Genomic DNA, 27,035 nt, shown 5'->3' on the forward strand with positions numbered 1-27,035 from the left:
GAGTACAAATTAAAGAACTGTAAGATTTTTTAATGAATGTATTCTAATAAAATACCTTAACATAAATGCAAACCATGAAATGCTTTGTTTTATTTATATGCTAATTTTGAGAAGATTTGGATGTTAATATGATTCAGTTCCCATTCAGGAATATATGTATTTCTTTTGTTAGTTATTTTGCATATCTCACAGTAGAACTTTCTGAAATTTATTACTACCTTTTTAGACAAATTCTGTCAGATTCTTGGCAATTTCTGCTCCCCATTATATGTTCTATAGTATCAAGATCAGACTATAGAATAAAAAAAAACCTTAGACATTATGTTGCATGAAGGATTATGTACAAGATTTCAGTTTTCTTTTTCTTGCATGGAATAAACTTTCTTAACCTACCTGTTCATCTGAAAAAAAAAACTATTCACCAATCATTTTTTGACTTACTTCTTTACACTAAGAATTTTTTCTTGATTTTTGATATTGGGCAAGACATTTCTCTTCTCTATTTCATTTATCATAATATGCAACTGACTTCAGTGTAATTACTTAGGATTAGTGGCTTTATACATAATTTTTTTTTTTCTTTCTCTCTCCAAAAATAAAGAGGCCTATGATTCAACAGTTCTGATATGTGGCTTGTGCTTGTTTTTTTTTTTTTAGCAAAACACTCTACAGGCAATTCTAGTGCAGGTCTGACTGAGGACCACTGCTGGAGATAAGCGCCTCACAAAACGGGCTCTGACACATTCTCTGTTTCATCTTTCAAGTAACACAGTATTAGGCACTCAGTCAAGTCTGACTCTTTGCGACCCCATGGACTGTAGCCTACCAGGGTCCTCCATCCCTGGAATTTTCCAGGCAAAAGCACTGGAGTGGGTTGCCATTTCCTTCCCCAGGGGATCTTTCTGACCCAGGGATCGAACCCCGGTCTCCTACATTGCGGGCGGATGTTTTACCATCTGAGCCACCAGGGAAGCCCTTTAGGCACACTGCTGCTACTGTTGCTGCTAAGTCGCTTCAGTCGTGTCCGACTCTGTGCGACCCCATAGACGGCAGCCCACCAGGCTCCTCTTTCCCTGGGATTCTCCAGGCAAGAACACTGGAGTGGGTTGCCATTTCCTTCTCCAATGCATGAAAGTGAAAAGTGAAAGTGAAATCGCTCAGTCGTGTCTGACTCTTAGCGACCCCATGGACTGCAGCCTACCAGGCTCCTCCGTCCATGGGAGTTTCCAGGTAAGAGTACTGGTGTGGGGTGCCAACTAGTGCTCAGTAATTAGTTAACTGAAGAATGACTACACTATTGATTTCTTAGCACGTATTTTATCGTCAGCCACGTTAATGTTCACCCGGTCAGTCAGTGTTATAATATTTTATTTTATTTATTTTTCTTTTTTTCTTTAATAGAAAATTATTTAATTAGTATACATGTGTTCCCCATCCTGAACCCTCCTCCCTCCCCCCTCCCCACACCATCCCTCTGGGTCATCCCAGTACACCAGCCCCAAGCATCCAGCATCGTGCATTGAACCTGGACTGGCATCTCGTTTCATACATGACGTTTCACATGTTTCAATGCCATTCTCCCAAATCTTCCCACCCTCTCCCTCTCCCACAGAGTCCATAAGCCTGTTCTATACATCAGTGTCTCTTTTGCTGTCTCCTATACAGGGTTATCGTTACCATCTTTCTAAATTCCATATATATGCGTTAGTATACTGTATTGGTGTTTTTCCTTCTGGCTTACTTCACTCTGTATAATAGGCTCCAGTTTCATCCACCTCATTAGAACTGATTCAAATGTATTCTTTTTAATGGCTGAGTAATACTCCATTGTGTATATGTACCACTGCTTTCTTATCCATTCATCTGCTGATGGACATCTAGGTTGCTTCCATGTCCTGGCTATTATAAACAGTGCTGCGATGAACATTGGGGTACACGTGTCTCTTTCCCTTCTGGTTTCCTCAGTGTGTATGCCCAGCAGTGGGATTGCTGGATCATAAGGCAATTCTATTTCCAGTTTTTTAAGGAATCTCCACACTGTTCTCCACAGTGGCTGTACTAGTTTGCATTCCCACCAACAGTGTAAGAGGGTTCCCTTTTCTCCACACCCTCTCCAGCATTTATTATTTGTAGACTTTTGGATCGCAGCCATTCTGACTGGTGTGAAATGGTACCTCATAGTGGTTTTGATTTGCATTTCTCTGATAATGAGTGATGTTGAGCATCTTTTCATGTGTTTGTTAGCCATCTGTATGTCTTCTTTGGAGAAATGTCTATTTAGATCTTTGGCCCATTTTTTTACATATACAATGTTATGTCAACTATATCCTAAAACTGAAAACATACTTGAAAACAGATGAAAAAACAATGTAAGAAAGAAGACAAACATGTAGTCTTATATTAATGTAACTTTGTTCTGGAATTTTCAATGTAATTTCATAGCAAAATGAAATAAAAATAAAAATACATCAGGATATAGTTGACATAACATTGTATATGTTTAAAGTATACAGTGTCATGACTTGATGTACATATTATAAAACATGTGCATATTATATATATATATATATATATATTTCAAAATGATTACCACAATAAGGATAGCTAACATATGCATCACCTCATATAGGTAACATTTCTTCTTTGTTGTTGTTTTGGTGATGAGACCTTTTACCATTTACTGGTCTCTTAGCAACTTTCTTTTTTTTAATATAAATTTATTCATTTTAATTGGAGGTTAATTACTTTACAATATTGTATTGGTTTTGCCATACATCAACTTTCAAGTATAGTGATACAGTGTTATTAACTGTGGTCACCATACTATATATTAACGTTCCCCTAGAATTTATTCATCTTACAACTGGAAATTTGTTCACTTTGACCATCTTCATCTATTTTCTCCCACCACTCAGTGCCTGGCAACCACCAACCTACTCCTTTTCTGTAAGCTAAGCTTTTTTTTCACATTGCACATATAAGTGATATCATACAGTATGTCTTTCTGACTCATTTCACTTAGCATAACGGTCTCAAGGTTCATACCTGTTGTCACAAATGATAAGATTTTTCTTATGTCTAAATAATACTTCATTCTATAATATTTACTTTGTCCATTCAGTTACTGATGGACACATAGATGGTTCCCATGTCTTGGCTATTGGCAATTGTGAACAGTTCTGCAGTGAGCATGGAGGTAGGCGCAGATAACTCTTTGAGAGCTTTTTGATAATTAGCATCCTAAGAGGTGTGAAGTTATGGCTCATTATGGTTTGAATTAGCATTTCTCTGATGATTAGTGAGGGTTGTTACCTTTTAATATACCTGTTGAGAATTTGAAAATCTTTGAAAATGTTTAGTCAGGTCTTCTGCCCGATAAATGGGTTGAAAATATTTTTTCCAATTCCACGGAAATTGGAAAATTCTTATTTTCTTCATGTTGTTCAACAGAATGTTTTTAGTGTGATGTAGTGCTGGTTTTTCTTGCTTTTGTTGCTTATGTTTCTGATGTTTAAAGAATCTTTGCCAATACAAGTGTCAAAGAGCTTTCCCCATATGTACAAGTTTAGCTATCCCTGCTTTCTTTTGGTTATTATTTGCCAGAAATATCTTTTTCTGTCTTTTCATGTTCAATCTGTTTATGTCCTTAACGGCAAAGTCAATATATTTTTTATATTCTTTTAAATTCGTTCAGCTATTCTGTCTACTTTATGGATGCTTTAATCCACTTGCCTTTAATTACTTGTAGGTAAGATCTTACCATTGAAATTGTTTTCTGACTGTTTTGTAGGTCCTCAGTCTCTTGCTATCTTCCTTTGTGATTTGAAAACTTTTTGTGGCATATACTTTGAGTCCTTTATTGTAAGCTTTTATGTATCTGCTGCAGATGTTTCATTTGTGTTTACATGAGGCTTACTTACATAGGATGTTTTAACTGAAGACATTTTAAGTTAATAACAGATTAACTTAGATAGCATATAGAAATGTATGCTTTTACTTTTCCTCTTCATCAGATTTTAGGTTACAAGTTACATCTTTTTTAGAGTGCAGGTTGAAAACCAAATTATTACAATTTTAATATGTTAACTTATAAAGTATATTTGTGATTTATTAACCACCATTAAAATATTAGAGAATCTAACTTTGAATATAAATATATTTATCAGTATAAATTGGAAAAAATACACAACATGAGTGTTGTGAGTTAAGTTTTATTTGGGGCAAAATGAGGACTACTGCCGAAGAAAAAACATCTCAGATAGCACTGACGTATCGGCTCCTGAAGTAAACCTACTTGGACATGGTGAATTATTCTTAAACTTACTTGTAATTGCTATAATTTACTTAGAACTTTTACAATTGTATTTCAAAAATAGTCTATGTGTTTTTTTCCTTTTCTATCACATTCCAGTACAAGCATTGCAGTAGCTTAAGAAAAAGTTTTCTAATTTTAGGTTTATTTATAGTTGCTATTTCTTTTCTGCTTCTAGTACTTCTATATACATTAATTTCTCATATTTTGACTTACACTTGGGTTCTTAAATATTAAGAGACGTTGTCCATTTTTTGAATTATGGCCTCAAATCTAAATAGGTGCACATGTGCACACATGCACACTTTTGATGCTAAAATGCAACTTGAAGTATATCACCTACTCACCTCACAGAATTGTGGGCTGTGGTAAAGTTAGCCTCATCACACACTAGGATAACTACAGACAAATTTATTTTTGTGTGTGTGTTAGTGAGCCTTGTGATTTTGAACTCATGTCTTGGTAATATCTGCCTGGGTCATATATACACTAGTAAAAAGAAAATTCAAGCCTTCTGTTTCTAGCTGCGATAGAGTATTGGACTTTCGTTCATGCTTTAAATAATTAGGAAACCACAAAATATATAAAACAACTCTTTTCATGTAGGAAACCAGACAAAATATATAAAGCAACTCTTTATGTATTGGATAACTAGCAAAACTGTACTGTGATCAATAAAGAAAGGATGAACAAATGAAGTTCCTGCAATGACAGCTACTTTCAGCTTGCAAAAAATAGAAATTTCTAGAGATGATAAATACAAGAAATGAAATAAAAATTTTTCTAGATAACCATCAGATTACAGTAGATGAACATCTGCAGAAGAAAAGATCAGTGAACCTAAACACAGCAATAGAAACTATCCAAACTGAAGCACACCTTAAGTACTAAAGAAAAGAAATGCTCTTTCTTTTTGAATAATATAAAATATCTTAAGTTCCATGTAATATTTAAGACTTACTATATAGAAATGAAACAAATAAGAAGGCTGTGAAGTGACATACTAGATGCATAGGAAAGATAATGTGCATATATACCATAAATACATTTTTTAATGGAAAAACTTGGCAGGTTGCTAAATTTTCAAGATATAAATAGTCATGTAAGGAGGACAACTGCATGAGGAGGAAATATTCTACAAATGAAGGGACTCAGTATAGAATAATAACCTTAATATATGTAAATTCATACTGAAAATGGGCAAAGAGAACAACTGAAGGGTGGATTATTAGCTCATCCCATGTATGTGTATTCTAGAGGAAACAATAGTGTATTTAAATATAAAGTTATGAGCTCAATAATCATATATCATTGGAAATTATTCATTTTTAACAGCTCAGAGATTAGTTTATATGTAATTGGAAAAAATTCTTCAGTCTAAAGTAGGATATGGCCTTAGATCTGACCTAAATGTTTCACTAAGTTCAAAAGAATTCCTGTTCTAAGGTCACCTGTAAAGAAGAATAATACCTCCCATGCATTATATTTAGAGATATATGATATTTTATGATATATGATACATGCCAACAAAGGTCCATCTAGTCAACACTATGGTTTTTCCAGTAGTCATGTATGGATGTGAGAGTTGGACTGTGAAGAAAGCTGAGCACAGAAGAATTGACGCTTTTGAACTGTGGTGTTGGAGAAGACTCTTGAGAGTCCCTTGGGCTGCAAGGAGATCCAACCAGTCCATTCTAAAGGAAACCAGTCCTGAATACTCATTGGAAGGACTGATACTGAAGCTGAAGCTCCAATACTTTGGCCACCTGATGCGAAGAACTGACTCATTTGAAAAGACCCTGATGCTGGGAAAGATTGAAGGCAAGAGGCGAAGGAGCCACAAAGGATGAGATGGTTGGATGGCATCATTGACTCGATGGACATTGACATGAGTTTGGGTAAGCTCTGGGAGCTGGTGAAGGACAGTGAAGCCAGGCGTGCTGCAGTCCATGGGGTCACAAGAGTCAGACAAGACTGAGTAACTGAACTGAAGCATAGTTTTTTGTTTGTTTTTGTAATGTATAACCCAGAAAATATACTGTAGCAAAATCTTTTCCCACTAATAGTCATTTTAAAGGGCTATATAGATGGCTCAGTGGTAAAGAACCCACCTGCCAATTCAGGAGACTGCAAGTTCAATCCCTGGGTTGGGAGGTCACCTGGAGGAGGAAATGTCAAACTACTCAAGTATTCTTGCCTGTAAAATCCCATGGACAGAGGAGCCTGGTGGTCTACAATTCCTGGTGTCTCAAAGAGCTGGACATGACTGAGTGCATGCACACACACACACACACACACACACTCATATCCATTTTAAAATTTGATCAAGGCAGATCCAGTTTTATGATGCCTAAAATGTCTACAGTTTTGGTGGTGGGGAGGATACCAAAGGAAAAGGATACAAAATTATGAATCCAATTAGATATGAAAATCAATGTCTACTTTGTGTGAGACAACAGACTACAATTTTTACAAAGCTGATACCACCAGCAAAAGTTGGTAGCTTTTTTTCTAGTTACATAGCATGTATGGTATGTTTACCTAAAAATTTTTAATTCACATTATTTGCCTCTTATAAGAAATACTTTATATGGTAATCTACATGAAAATTTGTAAAGAAATTGTTTTTCTCCAACCTTCTAAGAGTTTCTTGTTTAGATTCATGGTAGTTAGTCTGTAAAATATGTTTCTTTACAAATATGTACTCAATTTTTGTAGTACTACTGCTAGAAATTTGTGACCTAAATATAGGAATTTTTACAAATGCACTGTGTATATTGAATGCAAAGCATGGTACATTTGTAATTTTGTACACTGAGTTATTGCATGTATGCACGATTCATGGGGTCGCAAAGAGTCGGACACGACTGAGCAACTGAACTGAACTGAATTGAACTGATATATATATTTACTGGGTAAATTTCTCTTGCCTATGCAGTACAAACTGTATTTTCTAGTTAAAATGTTACACATATGATAACTGGAAGAATTTTCTAGAACCTATTATTTATTTATATGCATTTTAAAACTGGTATTTGCTTTCTAATATTTCTGGAGCCTGGATGAATTCTTTGACCTTTCATCTCAGTGTTTGTGTGCTGGGTAAGTCAGTACAGTGGATTATAGGAATATTCTTGACATTATTATTACATAACTACAGCTAACAAAAAATTAACTATACATGAAAGTGACCGCAAACAACATACATACGTATTTTACTCTGCCCATATTTGATGCATTGTCCCTTCACTGGACACACCACTTCATCTGCACCAACAGGAAGGAAATTTTGAGAGTGAAGTCAGAGTGGAAAACACAAAGGTTTCAACTGATTATAGTTTAAATGTCTTAATTTTGCACATTTTATAAAAATACATGATCCCAGAAATACAATGGTAGTGCCCATGCTAGGGCTCTGAAAGTGAGGGACCCTGAACTTCCGAGTTTCAGAAGCTTTCTGTAGATCTGTCTCCATTGTTAGCCATTCTCACAAGCATACAAATAAGAATCATAATAAAAACATTTAAAGTTTTGAGTTAGGAAGAAAATTCTAGTTGTCCTAACTTTCTTACAGTTGATGGCATTTTGGTTCATAGTAAACTCCATCCTGCTAGAATCTAGTTTCCCATAGAAACACTCGTGTTAATTTCTTAAGGTTCCTCTAGGAAAACATAATTTGAACAATTTATTCTACAGGCAAGTATCTGTATACTTCGATTATTGAATTTCTTTTCTCTTTTTTCCCCCCAAAAATGTACATTCAGTAAAAGGATTGCCTAGTACTGTGGGAAAAAAAAAAAAAAAAAAAGATGTTAGACTTTATTCTGTAGATATATGTTTATGTTCAAATGTGAAATTCTCTATCATGAAACATTCCCTTGTTTTATCAACAATGCTAGTCTGAAATTTTAGATTGTATATTTTCTTAAGAAACATTGTAGAATGTTGCTGTCATCTAGTATATTCAAATTTCTCTTATGTTTTAAATGTATATTAGTTTCATAAATATGTATACTCTTGAATGGTTTTGAGCCCCAAACTCTTAATTTATTATATTCCTTGGTGAAATAATGACTAAGTCTTACTTAACTTCATTATGATTTCCAGGGAAATTCAGCCTCTGTGGAGTGAGTCTCAGGATAATTAAGGATTGTAGACTTAAGAAAATATTTGGCTTTCAGTGTTTGATAAAGGAATCCATTTTCTGGAGGCATGATTTGCTTCCCCAGATTGTTTGAGAAAGCATTACATTTCATTAACCAGACTACACTCTTTGGAAGGAAAGTTGTTTCCTTATTCTGCTTGAGTGTTGGATTGTGAGAACCCTTTTGCTTTTGCCAGAAGTGACCTAGTTGATACAGTTCCCTGTCAATTAAGGTGGGAGCCAGGTGTCTCAGGTGTCAGCTCTGCTTTGATAACCATATAAGACAATTTCTGGCTTGTTTATGAGACTACATAGCAGGAAAGAGCCACATTATAAGGGGGATGCTTTTACTTCATCATAACAAAATGTCCTAAAAGAAAATTTTGCCCATGATGTTAATTTAGTAAATTGGTTAGATATTTACGAGTAAGAAATTATTTGAAATAATTATAGGCAATAATTAGGGCTACCTTCAGAAATAATATTAGTCCATCTAGGCAGGTGGAATAAAATTTTCAAGTTTCAAATGCAACCCCATGTGGCTACTTTAGTTACCTGTTCCAAGATCTCCTAAATATATTCTTTAGGAGAATAGGAAAAGGTCCATTGGTCATCAGAGTTCTGTTGTTCATCTGGTCTCTCAACCAAGCTATGGCAGTATTAACCACTTTAGGCAAATTAGGTGAAGATCCTTGTTGGCCATTATGTTATCCGTTAGTTCTCTAGATTTAGCAGGTATGTTTTACACACATACATTAGAAGTAGAAGACTTTTAAAAAATCTTTTGGGGAACATCACTATGTTAAACAGATACCAGTGGCTTTCTATTAATATAGATTTTTAAATTTTTGATTTATACTTTATTTCTACAAAATCTATCAGTAAGAATATTGGTGATGATCCAGCGTAAATGAAAATTTAAAACTGGGTACTATACATTACATAGGCTTATAGCAGATCTTGCAATTAGATAATTTCTAATTTATTCCCTTTCATGACATCAATATGATCCTCATTCATATAAGTAATTACTTGTAACTAATAGCAAATGTTTCTAGTGTATCTTATATTTCATCGTGGCTAGAAATATGTAAGCTGAACCAAAACAGATACCCTCTCTGTTGCTTTAGTTGTAGTTTTGGCACCTGCAATAAGTGCTAGGAATACAAATATCTGGTTTATTAATTTGTTGGAGATATTAATGTCAAGATAGCAATAATACTGGTAATAATAGTCACTATTTGAGTATCTGTTTTCCAGATAGAAGTATATGTGCTTTACAGGAATTAACTCATCCAATACTACTAATAAAGAAGATAGGTATAGTAGTCCATCTAAAAAATTAGTTAGATTTTCCAAGGTTCAGAACCAGTCAGAGTTGAACTTAATACATTCTTACTCCAGAGGAAACAATTTTAACTGGGAATACTAGGTCACTCAAAATGAGCTAAACTTAAGATACTTTGAATAAAATGATAATTTAAAATTGTGAGGTAAATTTTAATTAAAATAGTTTCATCATTACACTGATCACATATTAAGTTCTCAGTAGCTACATGTAACCAGCAAATACTACCTTTGACAGTGCAGATATAGGACATAGCCATCATCACAGAAAACTCTTCTCAAGTGTCGACCTCAAGAAAGTATTGGAAACCTTTCTCTGTAAAGAGCCAGATACTCTTTAGTTGTTGTAGGCCAGACTTGTCTCTTGTAACTACTCAGTACCGCCATTACTTGGTGAAGACAATATTTAAAATGAATCTGGCTGTGTTCCAATGCCATTTTATTTATGGAAAATGATATTTGAGTTTCATATAGCTTTACATTTATGAATTTTTTTAATCCAGCCATTAAAAGTATTCAGTCCTGGGTATTCTTTGAAGGAATGATGCTGAAGCTGAAACTCCAGTATTTTGGCCACCTCATGCGAAGAGTTGACTCACTGGAAAAGACTCTGATGCTGGGAGGGATTGGGGACAGGAGGAGAAGGGGACGACAGAGGATGAGATGACTGGATGGCATCACTGACTCGATGGACGTGAGTCTTAGTGAACTCTGGGAGTTGGTGATGGACAGGGAGGCCTGGTGTGCTGCAATTCATGGGTTGCAAAGAGTTGGACACAACTGAGTGACTGAACTGAATTGAAAAGTATAAAAACTGTTCTTAATTTTCAGGTCAGGTAGTAACAGGCAATGGGCTAAAATTTACTGATATCTGTTTTAGAATTTTTCTAATATTTTAATTCTTAAATGCTACGAATTTTATGAAATCCACAAATTTCAACCAAACTATGATCTCTCTTATCATGGAATGTTAATATGAACAATATTTTAAGACTCAGTCTCCCAAGTTTAACATAATTTTAATATTTCAGTATTTTTAAAATTTATTTAAATTGGATGGTAATTACTTTACAATATTGTAGTAGTTTTTGCCATACATTGACATGAATCAGCCATGGGTGTACATGTTTTCCCGATCATTAACCCCCCTCCCACGTCTCTTCCCATCCCATCCCTCAGGGTCATCCCAGTGCACCAGCCCTGAGCACCTTGTCTCATGCATCGAACCTGGACTGGCGACCTGTTTCACCTATGATAATATACATGTTTCAAAGAATATTTCAGTATTAAGGGGATTATCAGTTAATTGTCTAAAGACTCATCTCTCAACAAGTTTTGTTCCTTAAGGCTGAAATTCATGTCTAAGATTTGTTGTAGTATTCTCAGAATTTGATGTATTTGTAGACCGTTAGTAAAAACCTAGCTTTAGTTTCTTGAATTAGTGAGCAAATAAGATTAAAAATTTGGAAATATTTTCACAAGCAGTTGCCTGTTGAACAGGAAGTGTTTCACATACCATGACACTTACATAAACAGGGATTGTGCAGTATAATAAAAAGCATTTAAGAATGATATAAAACATTTATAAAATGATATGGAATGGTGAAATAAGAAAATGGGATTGAGATCATCTTTGGGATTATGTCAACTGGCAATATCAATTGACAATAATAAAGTTCTCCAACTTCGTATTTTCTGAGTCTAGAGAGTGGCTTACCATTTACATGAAGGTAGTTTTCAAATCATTTAACAAAACTGATGAATATTTACCAGATGTAGTATACCACTGTAACATTCCTTCTACATCTTAGGCAGCAAATTGAAGATTTAACTTGTTTCTGATCATTTCCTGAAAATTCAGAGTATAATGAATATTTTATCAGTGATCCAAAAGAAAAATATGATGTGTAAAATTAGACAAATGTTTCTTAAAATGTGATGCTTAAGACCTGCACCCCAACATAAAGTGGTGGGTTGAAGTGGTGACTGGTCTCAAAAATTAACCCTAAGTAGATAGGAGATTCAGAGAAGGCAATGACACCCCACTCCAATACTCTTGCCTGGAAAATCCCATGGACAGAGGAGCCTGGTAGGCTGCAGTCCATGAGGTCGCTAAGAGTCGGACACGACTGAGTGACTTCACTTTCACTTTTCACTTTCATGCATTGGAGAGGGACATGGCAACCCATTCCAGTGCTCTTGCCTGGAGAATCCCAGGGACGGGGGAGCCTGGTGGGCTTCCATCTCTGGGGTTGCACAGAGTTGGACACAACTGAAGCAACTTAGCAGCAGCAGCAGCAGCAGATAGGAGATTCTAATATGCAACAGGAGTTGGAAATCACTGACTTGACACTACAATCACTAATTTGACAACATATACAATTAAGGCTATTTCTTCAGTTTTTTTTTTTTTTTTTTTTTGACTTCTCTGATAGCTCAGATGGTAAAGAATCCACCTGCAATGCAAGAGACCCTGGTTCAATTCCTGGATTGGGAAGATCCGCTGGAGAAGGCATAGGCTACCCACTTCAGTATTCTTGGGCTCTCTTCAGTTTTTAAGATGGTAAAATTAGAGTCTGAGCTAACCACAGAATGCATTAACACCCAGGGCACAGCACAGCACTGAAAGAATAAGGGACTAAACACTCTACTGGTGCAGTGATCAATATCTTAATTTACAGCAGACACATCAGATGCTATAAAATAATTTATGGCATATATAAAATAAGATCGTAGTAATATAAGAAAGGGCATTCCCAGGTGGCACCAGTGGTTAAAAAAAAATTTTTGTCTGCCAATTCAGGAGAAATAAGAGATTCAGTTTTTATCTCTGGGCCAGGAAGAAACCCTGGAGAAGAAAATGCAACCCATTGCAGTATTCTTGACTGGGAAATCCCATGGACAGAGGAGCCTGGCAGGCTGCAGTCCCTGGGGTTGCAAAGAGTTAGACACTACTGAGCAGGCATGTAAGAAGAAGAAGAAGGATATAAGGAAGCATAAGATCAAAAATTGTCAGACTATCATATTAAAGAACTAACAGATAAAGATACTCAGGATATAAAAATGGTTAGATTAATGTGATTTTTAAATAAATATGGACAGTATTCTGGTTCTTCTTAGAAACTAAAGCATTATAAATGATTTATAGATGTATCAGAAAGTTGAAGTTAGCATTCTCAGGAAATAAATAAAAACAGCAAATGACTTACTGTTAGGATTAATTATTCTGAAAATGATATGAAATCCTTGACAGGAAAATGTCAGTATTAGGATGAAATATGAATCATATTTTCACTTAAAGTATGTAAAAATGTCTAATTTGTGTATGATTAAGAACATTTCACAGCCCTTTCCCCTTAGAAGATAAATAATTAATACTGAATTTTATGTCAGGATATTTTTTCATAGTTATATAACTAGTATTTTGACCAGAAATTTTTACCAAGATCAATTAAAGACATATATTCACAGTAAAAATAGTTATTTCATGACACAAGTACGTGGAATAATTTTGTATAATGTGGTAGAAATTATACATGTTAAGGTGACAGTAATTAGTAAAGTAATGTGAAAAGACTTGTAACAAGACACATTTGTATTGTTCTCCTTTGAAAACTTACTTTTTCTGAGTATATTATATTGGATCTCATGTGGACACTTATTATGACTTTATCTGTAATAAGATTTTATGGAATGACAGAAAAGTGAATTATGGTGAAGTAATAAAGTCTCCAATAACCAAAGTTTGAATTTCCTGGTCTGTTGAGCTTTGAAAGTTTTGCATGTGTGACCTATTTTAATAGATGTAAAACCCTTAGAATGTTAAAACATAAAAGTTATATCAATATAAAGCTAATGATGTGACTAAAAGTCATCAAGGAATCAAATCTGTTGACAGTTTGAATTCTTTCCGTACAATATGTTCTTAACCAAATGTTTCGGGAATGTGCCATTCAAGGATCAATTGTTTTCAGACCTCAGTATTATCCACAGTGCACAAATGGTCCTCCTATTAGGGATTTAGGTATGTAGACATAATTCACTATTTGCTTTTAAATCTTATTATGTCATTCATGTACCATTGTTCTTCAAAGTCAGAGGAAATAATATGGCACTGTCAAAAAGCAATGATTAAGGCTTTCTGATAAATAATTTAATCTGTCAGTATTTTTTTTAACATAACAGATAACAGTATAACTTAATAGTTATAAATGAACAGATGTTTCCATTGCTCAGATGTGACTGTGTATTGATATAAGTTAATAACAAATGTAGATAGCATATTCAAAAGCAGAGACATTACTTTGTCAACAACGGTTCGTCTAGTCAAGGCTATGGTTTTTCCAGTGGTCATGTATGGATGTGAAAGTTGGACTGTGAAGAAAGCTGAGCGCCGAAGAATTGATGCTTTTGAACTGTGGTGTTGGAGAAGACTCTTGAGAGTCCCTTGGACTGCAAGGAGATCCAACCAGTCCATTCTGAAGGAGATCAGCCCTGGGTGTTCTTTGGAAGGACTGATGCTAAAGCTGAAACTCCAATACTTTGGCCACCTCATGTGAAGGCTTGACTCATTGGAAAAGACTGATGCTGGGAGGGATTGGGGGCAGGAGGAGAAGGGGACGACAGAGGATGAGATGGCTGGATGGCATCACCAACTCGATGGACATGAGTTTGGGTGAACTCTGGGAGCTGGTGATGGACAGGGAAGCCTGACGTGCTGTGATTCATGGGGTCTCAAAGAGTCGGACATGACTGAGCGACTGAACCGAACTGAATAAAAATGTGCTACAGTCAACCTGGAAAACAGAATCTGTGGAGTAGAGAAATGGAGATATGCTATTTTTAAAATGCTTCTTGGTTGTACAAGAGGCCAACTTTAAGAGGAAGGATAACTGTCTTTCCTTAATTTCTGTTTAGATCTTGCATAGTTTTGTAGTTCCTGAGATTTTGGCCAATTTATGACACACAGAGACAGGGAAGGCAAGAATACTTTCTGGTAAATGAAGCCTGCTGATGCAATAATTTTCTATTAGAAGATAATGATAGCCTGCCCAGCAGACTACAGTCCATGGGGCCGGAAAGACTTGGACATCATTTAACAACTGAGCACACACACACATACACAATACTCTAAATATATCTTTAATCAGATAAATATAAGCAAGTGTATAAGTTGTGAATCATTTGGACTTGATTTATGAAACTGTCAACACCTCTTTAATACTGTATATTAAAAGTGCTTGGTTTTATTAGAATTTGAAGACTAGAGAAAATATTTTGATGGATCCCTAAATATTTGAATACAGGTCTTAATATTTTTCCAGTTATTATTTCTCTAGATTTTTACAAATTCTGTTTCTCAAATCAGCTTCTGTATTGCTTCCTTATATTTTAGACTTATGTGTTTGAGGTCAGGAAACTTCTCAATAGTGATGGGAACCTGAGATTTTTCACTGTAGCCATTCTCAAATATGATGGTATGGTTTCATATAACTTAATTGGATTGTGTCTACAACTTAGTGGATCATTTCATGCCAAGTGATCTGGTGCCCCTGTGATTTAGTATCACTTGGTAAATGTGCTCCAAAAGAGGTCTAAAATTTCCACAGAAGGTACATTTTAATTCTACTGTTCAATTTTATGACTGAGGTATAAATTACCACTTGGCCCCTAATTTATCTTTCTAACCTGATTTAATACTGTATATCACTCTAAATCCTCTGTATATCACTCTAAATTCTCCATGCCCAACCAATTGTTCTCCCAGCTGTTCCCCTTTCATTCTGTGAACCACTCTGTTTTGTCTCGTCAGGCTTTCTTCTGTTTGGAATTGATACTTTGCACCGCCTCCCTCCTCTTTTCCCTCCTTTTATTTTACTTATATGTTTCCTATCCTATTTTCAGGGCCAAGTTTATGTTTCAACTTCTGTGAAGCCTTTCCTTGCTATCCCTGGAAATCCTCCATTTATTTTTTTCACCCTTTGTCTGGAACTTGATCTGTGTGTTGGTTCACGGTCATATTTTTTCAAATATCCATGCCCTGTTATTTTTGAACGACTCTAAAAGAATGCCAAAAACAACTGTATGTCTATAAATTTGGTAATCTAGGCAAAACAGACCTATTCTTTGACAGATGCAAATAACCCAAGCTCACACAAAGATAAATAATTTGATAGTAAATATATTCTATGTCAAAGAAATTGAGTCAATAATTGATAACCTTTCAGAAAGGAAAGAAACATGGTTTTACTGGTGAATAGTGCCAAGTATTTAAGGCAGAAGTTATACCAGTTCTCTGAAACTTCACTATATTAATTACGTAGCTAAAGTCCGCATCTACACTGATAAGTATATTGGGAGTACATATTACTGATGTGACATACTGCTGCTGCTGCTATTGCTAAGTCGTTTCAGTCGTGTCCGACTCTGTGCGACCCCAGAGAACGGCAGCCTACCAGGCTCCCCCGTCCCTGGGATTCTCCAGGCAAGAACACTGGAGTGGGTTGCCATTTCCTTCTCCAGTGCATGAAAGTGAAAAGTCAAAGGGAAGTCACTCAGTCGTGTCTGACTCCTAGAGATCCCATGGACTGCAGCCTACCAGGCTCCTCCGTCCATGGGATTTTCCAGGCAAGAGTACTGGAGTGGGGTGCCATTGCCAACAGACATGATAGTTTATTTCTGTGGTTTTACAAAAACAATAATCCCAGTCTAATCATGATTTAAAAAATCAGATTACAATGGAGGGAAGTTGGCCAATACTCCTCAAAACTGTAAACTTCTCAAAAATGATAGAAGTCTGAGAATGTTTTAGCCAGGAGGATCTTTAGGAGAAATAAAAGCTAAGTGTAATATATTTGTGGTATCCTGTATACAATATTAGACAGAAAATGGACATTAGGTAAAACCTAAGGAAATCTGAATAAAGTGTGGATTTAGTTAGCAATGATCCTATGATTAATAATATACCATACTAATGTAAGATGTTAATATTTGGGGAAAAACAGATGGGGGGTAGCCCTCTGAACTGTACTTTGAAAATGTTTCTGTAAACTTAAAACTGTCCTAAAAATATTTTACTTAAAAAAAAGTTCTGTCTCTTTATTAGATGAGTGTCATTGGCAAATTACTCAATTTCTCTGTTTCTCAGAACAAAGCAATGCATGTGACCTCTGTACCCAGTTTTCTGATCTACAGAATAGGAATAATATTATTCCCTATCTTAGATATCATAAATATCTAAGAAATAAATTGATGCTGGTAGAGAATTTAGAAGGATGTCTTACATATAGTAAGTCCTCAGTAAATTAGTTGCATCCATGATAATGATTTTATTATTGTCAAGAAACCTGACCCAGCACTATCTTTTTCCAAAGAAACCTCCTGTGGTGTCATAAGATAGAATGATGGCATCTGATCTGACCTTGGTCTTCCTCTAGTCTAGAATTGTCAAAAATGGGAGATACTGTTTTTCCCCCCCCTTTTTCCCTAAGACTGTTATAGCAGAGTGCAGACCTAATTTCAATAGGCTTATTCACCCCAAAGGATACTATATCAGATGGGGAGAATGAACCTACTTTATCTTTGTTATCAATCTCCTCTCCACATTATATCTTTTTTTTTTTTTTTTTTTTTGGTTTTAATTTTATTTTATTTTTAAACTTTACATAATTGTATTAGTTTTGCCAAACATCAAAATGAATCCACCACAGGTATACATGTGTTCCCCATCCTGAACCCTCCTCCCTCCTCCCTCCCCATACCATCCCTCTGGGTCGTCCCAGTGCACCAGCCCCAAGCATCCAGTATCGTGCATCCACATTATATCTTTAAGTCTGATTTGAATGTTCCTTTCTTCTTACTCTGGGCTTCTCTGGTGGTTCAGAGATTAAAACATCTTCCTGCAATGTGGGAGACCTGGGTTCGATCCCTATGTTGGGAAGATCCTCTGGCAGAAGGAAATGGCAACCCACTCCAGTATTCTTGCCTGGAGAATCCCATGGATAGAGGAGCCTGGTGGGCTACAGTCCACCGGGTCGCAAAGAGTTGGACACAACTGAGCGACTTAACCTTCACTTTCACTTTTCTTCTTACTCTAGTAGAAATGACTTTTAAAAACACTGATTGCTTTGCAGACTATAGGTCTAACAGATAATTAACATGTTATATTTTTATGTTTATTATCAAATAATATGTTTGTTTTATATTGCATTTTAATTAATGTAACATGTTTAAGTTATTGTTATGTTATTTTCTATCTCTCTGCCTCTCCTACTAGAATGTGAGAGATCCATTGGGTTGGGGACCTTTACTTAATTTTGTCACTTAAGTGTTCCAAGTGTCTCTACAGTTTATGCCATTTTATAGATATCTACTAGGTATTTGCAGTACATTGAATAAATATATAATTATATTCTATTATGTGGCTTATATTTCTAATTTGTTTTGTTGTATTTTATGATATTGAAGATTTTAAATATTATTTCTTTACAAGGTTAAATTTTATGATTAGGCTTTTGCTGTCATAAAACATCTTTCCATAATCAGTATCAAGGGTCTTATTTTCTTTTCTAAAATTACTTACTTTTTATTCTTTATGTGGAAATTTTAAAAAATGGGACAATTTATTATTTTTCGATATGATAAATCAGTTGTTCCAAGAGTATTGAATGTACCCTTTTCCTACTGACTTTTGTGCTACAAAATCTTGTACCATATTTCTAGATAAGCATTAGTCTTATTCTGTTCATTTTTTTATGTCTATCATTTGGACTTCCCTGGTGGCTCAGATGGTAAAGTGTCTGCCTACAATGCTGGAAACCTGGGTTCAATCCCTGGGTCGAGAAGATCCCCTGGAGAAGGAAATGACAACCCATTCCAGTACTCTTGCCTGGAAAATCCCATGGACAGAGGATCCTGGAGGGCTACAGTGCATAGGGTTGCAAAGAGTTGGACATGACTGAGCGACTTCACTTCACTTCATCATTTGGCTAATGCCACATTGTCTTAATAACAAAAATTGTGTTTTCTTTTTCTGTTTTCCAAAGCTATGTTAAGCCAGTATTCTTGAATTTTTACTCTTTGATGATAATCTGAGAAATACCTTGCCATTGTTTATGAAAAGCTCCTTTAGAATTTCATCAGTAAAAAACTATTTTCCCAGTATTCAATCTTCCTAGCTTCTTATTTTTAAACTTTTTCATTGAGATATAATTGAAATATGTTGATTTCAGGTGTAAGCATAATGACTTATACTTGTATATATTGTGAAATGATTGCCATAGTAAGTTTAGTTCACATCCATAACTACAGAGAGTTAGTTTTTCCCTTTTGATGAAAGCTTTCAAGATCTACTTTCTTAGCAACTTTCAAATATACAGTACAGTATTATTAACTATAGTCTCCATGCTGTACGTTACATGCTGTGACATTTATTTTATAACTGAAAGTTATACCTTTTACTTCTCTCCAACCATTTTGCCTTCCCTCACCCCCTGCCTCTTGGTAATTTTCAATCTGTTCTCTGTATGTATAAGTTCAGTTTCTGTATTTGTTTTTTAGATTCCACTTTGAGATCTTAGGTATTCACTTTCTCTGACTTACTTCACTTAGCAAAATGCCCTCAAGGGTCATCCATGTTGTTTCAAATGGCAAGATATCCTTTTTTATAGCTGAATAACATTCTGCTGCATGTATGTATATGTATGCATGTATGTGTGTGTGTATATATATATATATATATATATATATATATATACACACCAAATTTTCTTTATCCATTCATACACTGGTGAACATCTAGATTGTTTCATGTCTTGGCTACTTTAAGTAATGTTGTGTGAATATGAGAAGTGGTGGTGCTGGGTCATGTCCGACTGCGACGCCATGGACTATAGCCCACCAGGCTCCTCTGTGCATGGGATTTCCAGGCAAGAATACTAGGGGTGCATATATCATTTCAAATTAGTGTTCTCATTTTCTTAAGATAAATACCCAGAAGAAGAATTACTAGATAATTTGGTAGTTTAATTTTTTGAACAATCTCTATAGTGATTTTACCTTATTTACAATTCCACCAATAATGCACAAGATTCCCCTTTTTACCTCATCAACACTTGTTATTTATTCTCCTTTTGTTGATAGTTATTCTAACAGGTGTGAGGTGATTGTGGTTTATATTTGCATTTTCCTGATAATTAGTGATGTTGAAAGTCTTTTATGTACCTGTTGGCTATCTTTGGAAAAAAATGTCTATTCAACTCTGTCCACTCATTGCTTTCTTGCTGCTAAGTTCTTTCTATATTTTGGGTACTACTCTTATCAGATATGGCTTGCAGGTATTTTCTCTTGTTTGGTAGTCACTTTTTGTCGATGGCTTCCTTTGCTTTGCAGACTCTTTTTAGTTTGATGTAGTTCTGCTTGTTTTTGCTTTTGTTGCCTTTGCTTTTGGTGTCAAACCCAAAATCATTGTCAAGATTGATGCTGGGGAGTTTATTGCTTATGATTCCTTCTATGAGTTTTATGGTTTAGCATCTTACATTCAAATCTTGTATCTCTTTTGAGCCAATTTTTATGTGGGATGTAAGATAATGGTCCAGTTTCATTCTGTTGCATATTACTATGCAGTTTTTCCAGTGCCACTTATTGAAGAGTACATCTTTTCCTCATTGTACATTCTTGACTCCTTTGTTATAAATTAATTGATCCTATATGCATGTTTTTTCTGGATTCTTTATTCTGTTCCATTGATATATGTGTCTGTTACGTCAATACCATATATCTTAATTACTATAGATTTATAATATAGTTTTCAACTATCTCCATATTTTCTCTCTACCATAGGTTTTCTTTTGAGGTTGCCAATTATTCATTTAATTTTACCCAAGCATTTCTTGATTATATGTTGGTTAAATTATTCCTAACTACTTATAGTATGTGTTGCTCTAGCTAAGAGTATTTTCCTTAAATCCTACTACATTTAAAAAAAGACTTTATTTTTTAGAACAGTTTTAGGTTTACAACAAAACTGAGAGAAAGGTACAGAGATTTTTCTGACTTTCTGCCCCCATACATAAATGATCTCCCCCGTTACAGACATAGATCACCAGGATTTTCCCTTTTTTCTTTTTAACCAAAGATGAATATACATTGACATATAATAATTACCTGAAGCTCATACTTTGCCTTAGAGTTCACTCTTGTTATGGTACTTTTTAATGGGTTTGGACAAATAAGAAGTGGACTGTATCCATCATTGTAGTATCATAGAGTATTTTCACCTAAAATTCCTCTATGTTCTGCCTATTCATCTTCTACTTCCACTCTGGTACCACTGGTCTTTCCTCTTATCTTAAGTATTATAATCTCCAGAATGTTTTGTAGTTGGAATTATAGAGTGTATAGTCTCTTTAGTTTGGCTTCTTTCACTTAATGATATGCATTTTATGTTCCTCCATGTATTTTCATGGCTTGAGAACTTATTTATTTTCAGGACTTATATCTGGATTTATCATGGTCTTATTTATTTTTAGTCCTGTATCTGGATTTATCATGGTCTTTTTTTTAAATTTAATTTTATTTTTAAACTTTACATAATTGTATTAGTGTTGCCAAATCATTCACCTTCAGAAGTGTATCTTGGTTGGTTCAACATTTTAATGCTTCTGATTGGTATATTCTGGTCTGCCATGGTTTCCCAAATCATTTTGGGTATAGCAACTTTCTTCTTCAGAGTCATTTAATACCTTCATGATTATAGGATAAGATTGTATGGGTCTCTGTTTTCTATTGGGTCTATATTGGCAATTTATTGAAGATTTCTGATTTAAAAATTACTTGTTCTGGCTCCAAACATCAAGTAATAAAATGTATTCAGAAAAACCCAAGTCTCTGCTCAGAGATACTGATCTTTAGATATTATAGACAAACCAGAAATATATTGATGAGTTTCAAAGCCAAAAAAAGTGGATTTGTATTCACAAGTCTGTCTATTCAGTTCCCAAATATAATATGATAATTAAAATATTAACTATACTTTATTGACTTTTATCTGATGATTGAGTATTGAGTTTTAATTGTGGTGGTTTGATTTCATGTTAAGCTTGATATCAGGTCCAGACATTTTATTTGTTTTTAGTAAACAAAACTAGAGATGAACAGTATTTCCAAAGTGAATTAGCATTCGTGACAACAGAGATACTATAAACTGTCAATTTTTAAGAAAAGAAATAGCTAAATAATGGAGATGGACAGAAGGCTTTTTCTTAGTTCCTGTTGGAAATGAGATTTTCATGTGGCATTTGAGATTGGGATATCATGCATAGTTGATAATGTAAGGGGACACTGCTAATAATTTGGAGAGTCTATTTCTGTTATTGCTTGATTCAAGACATGGTGCAATGCCCAAATACTGCTCAATCACTTTCTGTGTTTCTCCCTGATGAAAGTTGCTCTCAGTGGATAAATCGTTAGTCAGGTCTGAGAATAGTTGCAGCTGCTATGCATATTTAAATACTGCCAAGGAATGAAATTACCAAATTGGACAGAAACCTGGTTTTTGTACCTTTCTGTACAGAGAGAATAAATCATTTTCCAGGTTATTCTGTTTCAAATTGTCTACTCAACACCTGTGAACAACATAAAGAGAAGGAGTAGTAGACACAGATAATGTTTACTCTGATGGTGGGAGCCAGAATTTTGTAATCCTGTCATTCTTTGGAGAGTCTTCATGGTCTTGCAGAAGATAATATTTTTCTATTAAACAGAGAATACATAGCAGTCTTTTTTTAATAGATGAATCCGATCAGTGAATATTTAAAAATTTCCTTTCATTCTACCTTCTTCTTATCATCACTTTTCATTATTTTGTAATTTCTCCCATTTTGAGGGGAGGTTTATCTAGTTACTGAGGTGGTGGGAATTTCCTGTATTTGCATTTTTTAAGTTTTAATATTTTAATATATTTTGGAACTCTAACTTACATGAAAAGATTGGTATTTGGGATTGTCCAGAATTATTCCTAAAAGGCAAGTGCCTGCTTTTAAACATTTTTTTGACTTGTTTTCTACTCATTAATTGGCTTTTTACTTCTCTGACATTAGCATCGTTAATGCTTTCCCCTTTAGAATAGTAATTCTTCTTTCCTTTTGTCTTAATATCACTAAAATAAACTTTCAGTTCAGTTCAGTTCAGTCACTCAGTCGTGTCTGATTCTTTGCAACCCCATGAATTGCAGCATGCCAGGCCTCCCTGTCCATCACCAACTCCTGGAGTTCACTCAGACTCACGTCCATCGAGTCAGTGATGTCATCCAGCCATCTCATCCTCTGTCGTCCCCTTCTCCTCCTGCCCCCAATCCCTCCCAGCATCAGAGTCTTTTCCAATGAGTCAACCTTTTGCATGAGGTGGCCAAAGTATTGGAGTTTCAAAATAAACTTTAGACATTATCATTTAAAATTCTAAAAACAATTACTTTTCTATCAAAAATAAAATATTAGGTGAAAATAATGCTTAGACTTCACTATTTTCTTACTTAGATAGCCAAATAATGTAGAAGGTGCTCTTCTTACTGATTCTGTAATCATAAAAGCTGTGTTCAAAAAGAATCAGTGGCAGAAAATTGAACTAAATGAAAAAAACCTCCTCCAAAGATTTAATGTACCACTTTTTATTGTGATTGAGTAGTATATTAAGGTGTAAAAGCAATGATTTGAAAATTTTGCTCCTCAAATAAGTATCACATTGTTACTGGTATTCATTCCAGTTCTTCCCTTATTTATGTGTCCTCCCTGTATCAATTCTGGCTTCCTCCATTTTTTCGGCCCTTTACTTGTAAAGAATGAGTTATTTGGTTGGCTTTGGGACATGTTAATTAGCTGCACTCAATTCTAGACTGTTGCCTGATTTGTCAGTCTTCACTGTTTTTCCTGTAAATGGGAATTAAGAAATCATCAGAAAAGAGTAATTTTTAAAATCTTTTTATTTTGTGTTGGAGTACAAATGATTAACAGTGTTGTGATAGTTTCAGGAGGATAGCAAATGACAAAGTGTGATTATTTAGGTGAATTGTATTGATATTTAGCGTCCTCGTTAAGGAACTCAGCTGTTTACTATCACTTACATAACTTGTGATGATGGTTCATTCCTATAAGTGTTCTCAGAGGATTCATTTTCCAAAATTCATTGGCAAAAATGGTAAGTTCATTACATATCTGAAATTACTATAAAAATGCATAGTTCTAAAAGAAATTACTTTGTCTTAGTCTTTATGATTTGATGACTCGGTGAAACACACTTTGTTTGCTCTCAGAACAAACCCAAGAATCTTCTAATATTTCCTTAATAGCAAGCATGAAAGAGATAAGTGAAATGAAGATGGAGGGAAAGACGATGACAATGAAGAAATATTTTTACTTTGTACGAAATTATGTGATAATGGCATTTGAAAAAGACTGCCCATTTCAAATATTTTTGCAGAATTAATGTCGATGACACAGGCTTGGAAATTGTGACTGGCCATCTAAATTTTCTTTGTAAATGAGTGATTTATTTAGGCTTTTAGCATATTAAAATACTTGCCATATCCATGCGGGATAAGTGTGCTTTGTCATTGCAAAACTCAGCTTGACAGAACTCTATATTTTATGGGGTCAATAGTAGATGCTATGGTTTAAAAGGAGCACAGAGGAACAAGATTTAAGGTCCCTGTCTTGGTTATTGCTCTATGGCTGTTCCTATGTAGTAAATAGGACATAAGTAAATATTGACATATGACATGTACTGAGAGTTAACTTTTTTCCAAGTAATATGCTAAGTCTTTACATGCATTATCTTATATAGTGTTAACAAATTGCAGATGAGCAAAGAGAAAGAGGTTCAGAGAGAAGTGACTTACCAGATTCATGGAGATTGTTAGTGCATTGGAGAGCTGGAATTTTACCTCAGGCAGTCTATTCCAGAGCCCTCATTGCCTCTTTGCACACCAGTGGGTAGGCTTGGAACTGCCAATATTGACCAGCTCTGTTGCCGATCAGGTTTCCATTGTACTTTGAAAGAGCACCACCAGCCTCTGTCAGAGCATGCTCTTGAGGATACTACTACGTTATAACATACGGAACAGATCCATGTTTTCCTTTGTTAGACTAATGTTTAGGAAAATAAAAGTCAGTTATATCTAGGTAAATTTCTTAGGAAAAGTAGCCAAACCAATAATGTCATATCTATTGCCTTTTTGTATTCTAACTTTGTGAAGGGCTTCCCTGATGTCTCAGTTGGTAAAGAATCTGCCTGCAAAGCAGTAGACCATAGCTCAATTCCTGGGTCAGGAAGATCCCCTGGAGAAGGAAATGGCAACCCACTCCAGTACTCTTGCCTGGAAAATCCCATGGACAGAGGAGCCTGGTGGGCTACAGTCTTTGGGAGCATAGAGTCAAACATAACTTAGTGGGTAAACCATCACCATCAACTGAAGCAAACCCTCCTAAATACAGTCATCATTCTTTCCTTCATAATAGCAATCTTATATTAAACACACATGTATACACTTGTATTCAATGGACTAAATTTTCAAAACTGGGAATACTGTATAAAGCTTTATTCTCAGTATAATGAGAAAAAAATGTAAGTGTTTTTTTTTTTAAAGAGACAAACGGTAGGAAAGTAGCTTTAGTTGGAAACTTTTTCAGGCAGAAACACTTACCTTTTTGGATTGTGTATATATATATATATATATTTTGTTTGTTTGTTTGTTTTAGAAAAATGTATATACTGTTGAAACTCCCTATTACAGCTGAATAAGTCATGTGCCTGTTTATCATTAGACTTAGTATAGCTACCGTGTAACATTCATTTCCAATAATGTAATCAACAACTTATCTATGTTAACATACTAATCTAGACTCTTCATGAGCAAAAGACTGTGCACCTCTAATGCCTTTAACAGATTCTGGTTTAGGGTAAGCTTTCAATTAATGTATGTTAAATTAGTAAAACATAGCCATATCATATATAAATGAGTATTTATATATTCCTTTTAGTTAGGGGATTCCATCTTGTGTAAAAACATATGGTAAGTTAGGAATAATTGTATAACAAATAATAATTATTATATATTTGATTGCAACTAATTGTAACTTACACTATATGTTAGAGTATATAATTTAGGGATTGTCTTTATTTATTTTTTTAAAGGCTTGTAAGGCCCTGCTTTGCTCATTCTAGTCTTTCTAAGGGAACTAGATACAGATACAGATAGGATAAAGACCACATATGCACACAAACATATAATTCATGTTTAATACCTCAGAGCAAAGGAAAAAATGATTTACAATACTACTCAGTTTTCTTAACTATGGTAAAATACTCAAATTATAGTTTTAAAATGACTCAAAATATTCAAACAAGTTGATTCCCCACATAAATAATCTTAATGGTCTGAAATATGTAGCATTCCTCTCTCAACCCTCATTGTCCAGTTCACCTATTTTTCATTTTGTCGAACTACCTATTACAACACCATGTATGAAGAATAGGTCAGATACTAGGGAAGTGCTTGTATTCTGGATCAGGTCTTTTTTTTTTTCTGTTTTGAGTTGAGTAATTCTGCAGTATGAATGTTGTTACAATGAGATAAGTCACTTGAAATAGGGCCCAGTTACTGCCTTGGGTATATTCATGATGTGTACATGAATGTGTATAGCAACAAAGTGGCTCTTTGTTTTATATTCACAATTGATGCTATTTTGTTACTACAAGATGAATCGTTGTTTTAATACTTAAGAATTCATTCAGGCATGTTCAATCGATTGGAAATGTCTTGAAGAGCACAGAGCTTTTATTTTGTCATTTCTAATTTTTAAAACATGTTTTTGATGAAGTGCTCCAGATCAGCAAACAATCTTAAAGACTGATGGCCTCTTAAATGCCCTGAAACACAACCGTTGGAGGATGATTGCTCCATGAAATCCCAACTCTGTTTTGGAAAATAAGCTTTTAGAAGCCATGGAAAGAAACATTGTTTTAAAAACTCTCTAGCACCCTTTGAGTCTTTGGGGTTCCTGGAGGATATGTACCTTTCCCTCTCCCTTCTTCCATTCTTCCTTTTATGTATTTTTTTCAACAAATCGATTGGGCACTTAACATATTTTAGGCCCTATGCCACATTCTGGAAATGCAAGTCTGAAAAAGACACAGTTCCTATCCTTTAGGGTCTTATAATCTATTTAGTAAGATGAATAA

The sequence above is a fragment of the Bos indicus x Bos taurus genome, chromosome 1 (assembly GCF_003369695.1).
Source record: "Bos indicus x Bos taurus breed Angus x Brahman F1 hybrid chromosome 1, Bos_hybrid_MaternalHap_v2.0, whole genome shotgun sequence".
NCBI classification, from domain to species: domain Eukaryota; kingdom Metazoa; phylum Chordata; class Mammalia; order Artiodactyla; family Bovidae; genus Bos; species Bos indicus x Bos taurus.